The following is a 4233-nucleotide window of genomic DNA, read 5'->3' on the forward strand; positions in this document are numbered from 1 at the left end:
TTCCCATCTACCTGCTGCATTTGTCCTTTGAGTGTAAACGTAAAGGAATGAGAATGAGCAACTGACGAAGCTGCAGTACCTCACTGCAGTCCATCCTATAGCAAGAACAGACTGATGTGCAATATACCAACAGAGGAGAAAATGGAGTACTGAAGATAATGGATGGGATTCTGGTCAAGGGGATTGATTTATTGAGGTCTGTTGTGTCTAGTTTCTGGAGTGGGAACACACACCCAGGAAATTGGGAATATTCCATTACACACCAAAATTGTGATGTTTATTAAGGTTTGTTTGTGCAGAGGGTGAGTCAGTGCAGTCTCGAACCTCCTCACCTTAACCTCCTTCCACCTATCGCATTCCCAATGCCCCTCCCCCAAGTCCCTCCTCCCTACCTTTTATCTTAGCCTGCTTGGCACACCCTCCTCATTCCTGAAGAAGAGCTTATGCCTGAAACGTCGATTCTCCTGCTCCTTGGATGCTGCCTGACCTGCTGCGCTTTTCCAGCAACACATTTTTCAGCTCTGCCCTTGTGCAATACCAAAGTGCAATACCTCACATCTGCCATTCCTCAGCCCATTGATCCAATTTATCAAGATCTCTTCATAATCTTAGATAATTTTCCTCATGATTTGCTATACCACAAATTCTGGTGTCATCTGCAAACTTATTTGCCATGCCTCTCAAATTCTCATCCAAATCATTTACATAAATGACAATCAAAGGGTACTGCATGGAATAGGAGCACATGATACAGGGGATGTAATATTACATAGAGCAAAGGTTAGTTAACAGAAAGCAGAGGGTAAAATAGGTTGGTCACTTTTGGGTTGGCAAGCTGGTACCAGATGGACTTTGATAGGTATCAGTGCTGAGGCCTCAACTATCACAATGTAGATCAAAGGCTTGGATAAACTGAAGAAATGTGCAGTTGCTAAATTTAATAATGAGACAAATAGAGTAGGCTGCAAAGAGGACATGGGTCTGTAAAAGGATATAAATGAGTTATGAGTTGGAAAAACTTGATAGTTTAAAAATCAGGAGGTATAGTTAGTGAGTTTGTAGATGACATCAAAATTGGAGGTCTGGACAGCGAAGAAGGTTACCTCTGATTACAACAGGATCTTCATCAGATGGGCCAATGGGCTGAGGAGTGGTAGGTGGAGTTTAATTTAAATAAATGTGAGGTGCTGCATTTTGGGAAAGCAAATCTGAGCAGGACTTATACACTTAATGGTGAGGTCTTAGGGAGTGTTGTTGAACAAAGAGACCTTGGAGTGCAGGTTCATAGCTCCTTGACAGTGGAGTGGCAAGTAGATAGAATAGTGAAGAAGACGTTTGGTATGCTTTCCTTTATTGGTCACAGTATTGAGTACAGGAGTTGGGAGGTCATGTTGTGGCTGTACAGGACATTGGTTAGACCACTGTTGGAATATTGCATACAATTCTGGTCTCCTTCCAATTGGAAGGAAGTTGTGAAACTTGAAAGGGTTCAGAAAAGATTTACAAGGATGTTGCCAGGGTTGGAGGATTTGAGCTATAAGGAGAGGTTGAAAAGGCTGGGGTTGTTTTCCCTGGAGCGTCAGAGGCTGAGAAGTGACCTTACTCAAGCCTATAATGATTTTATAAGGTAAATAGGCAAGTACTTTTCCCTGGATTGGGGAGTTCAGAACTAGAGGGTATAGATTTAAGGTGAGATATAAAAGAGACCTAAGGGACAACTTTTCACACAGAAGGTGATGTATGTATGGAATGATCTGCCAGAGCAAGTGGTGGAGGCTGATACAATTGCATCATTTAAAAGGCATCTGGATGGGTATATGAACAGCAAGGATTTGGAGGGATGTCAAGTGGGACTAGATTAGGTTGGGATATCTGGTCAGCATAGACGAATTGGACCAAAGGGTCTATTTCCGTGCTGTACATTTCCATGACTCTATGATTCTATTTTGACAAGAAGACAAAAACAGCAGTATGTTATTTAAATTGAGAGAATTAAATTAAATCAGAGAACTCTGTGGTACAGAGGAATGTGTGTGTCCTGGTACATGAATCACAAACATTTGGCATGTGAGTACAGCTAGTGATCAGGATGACAAATAGAATGTTTTTTTAACTGCAAAGAGAATTAAATATTAAAGTAGGTACAGGGCCTTGATGAGACTCCATGGGAGTACTATATACAATTTTGTCTTGTTACTTAAGGGATACAATTAGAAGCAGTTCAGAGAATGTTCGTTTCACTGATTCTAGGGTTGAAGGGGTCATCTTATGAAGAAAAGGTGGACAAATTATGATTTTCTCAATGTTTTTGTTAATTCAAAGGATGTCAGCTTTCCTGGCTTGGCCAGCATTTATTATCATCCCTAATTGTCCTTCAGAAGGTGGTGCTGAGCTGCCTTCTTGAACCACTGTAGTCTATTTGATGCAGATATACTCACAAAGCTGTTCGAGAGGGAGTTCTAATATTTTGATCCAATAACACTGAAGGAACACCAATATTGCTCCGGGTTAAGGTGGGTCTTGGCTTGGAGAGAAACTATCTGCTCTTGTCCTTCTAGATGGCAGTGGTTGTGGGCTTGGAAGGTACTGTTTAAGGAGACCAGGTGAATTTCTGCACTTTATCGTACAGATAGTACACTATGTTGCTACTGAGCTTTGGGGTAGAGTGAGTATTTATAGATGTGCTGTCAATCAAGCTGTCTGAGGTGATGTCAAATTTCTTGAGTATTGTTGGAGTTGCACTACTTGGGGAAATGGAGAGTTTTCCATTACACTTTGCCTTGGTGGACAGACTTCAGGGAATAAGGGGTTGAGTTATTCGCTGCAGGATTCCAAGCGTTTACCTAATTCTGTAGCCATAATAATTAAAAAGGCTATCTCTGCACCACAAAAATCCTTAGTTTCTCAGGGTAGTATCCTAGGTCCAACTGCCTTCAGCTGATTCATCAATGATCTTGCCTCCTTCGTGGATATTTTTAAGCAACCTATTAAAACATGGTATGACACATCTCTGGACTAGATGAGACTTGAACCCAGACCCCACTTTCCGTCACGTTGTTCACTGAGGGTTTACACAGATTTTCAAGCCATTCAATGAGGTTACAATGGGGAAAAAATGTTTGGGAAACACCATTGTGGGTAATGTGATTACACAACAGAAAGTTGAGATGACAAATAAAAAATTCCATGAAACCTAGATAAATGAACATTTCCAAAAATTTCATCATTCCACAAAAACTGAAAAATAAAACAAATAACTGCAGATCCTGGAAACAAAATAGGAAATTGTTGGAAAAACTCAGCAGGGCTGGCAATGTCTGTGGAGAAAGAACAGAGTTAAATTTCAGATCTACTTACCCATTTTGCCTCCGAAAAATTATCCTTGCATAAAACAGACACTTATGCACAGACCCAAATACGTTTCTTTACAATAGATAGGAGCTACATCTTTACCCCCCCCCCCCGCCACCCCGTCATCCAGAGAGCCCTCCACTGCACCACCTCCATTTCCTGTTCCACTGCTTTAAACCCCCCAATCCAAACCCCCTTGTCCTCACCTACAACCTCACCAATCTCCGCATCGAACGCATCATCTTTACATACTTATACCAACTCCTACTAGACCCCACCATTAAGAAAATCTACCCATCCCCACCCCCTCTGCCTTCCGCAAGGACTGTACCCTTCGACAGTCCCTGGCTTGCGCCAGTCTCCCCACCAAACCTCCAAACCCACTGGAACCTTCCCCTGCAACCAGAAAATATGCAAAACCTGCTGATACACCACACCTCTCACCTCCACAAAGGGCCCCAAACAGTCCTTCCAGGTGAGACAGAGGTTCACCTGCCTCTCTTCAACCTGGTTACTGCATCAGGTGCTCCCGATGTGTTCTTCTCTACATCGGGGAGACCAAACCTAAACTTAGGGAATGGTTCACAGAGTCCACAGGGCCACCCAGACCTCCCATTTTAATTCCCCTTTGCACTTGCTTTCTGACATGACCCTCCCTGTCCTCTTCCATTGCCACAATGAATCGAGAGTGTGGTGCTGGAAAAGCACAGCAGGTCAGGCAGCATCGAGGAGCAGGAGAATCGATGGTTCAGGCCTAAGCCCTTTATCAGGAATGAAGCCACAAATTGGAGGAACAACACCTCATGTTCTGCCTGGACAGCCTACAGCCTGGAGGACTCAAATTTGAGTTCTCCAATTTCAAATAAGCTTCCTTTCTTTTCC

The sequence above is a fragment of the Chiloscyllium plagiosum genome, chromosome 3 (assembly GCF_004010195.1).
Source record: "Chiloscyllium plagiosum isolate BGI_BamShark_2017 chromosome 3, ASM401019v2, whole genome shotgun sequence".
NCBI classification, from domain to species: Eukaryota; Metazoa; Chordata; class Chondrichthyes; order Orectolobiformes; family Hemiscylliidae; genus Chiloscyllium; species Chiloscyllium plagiosum.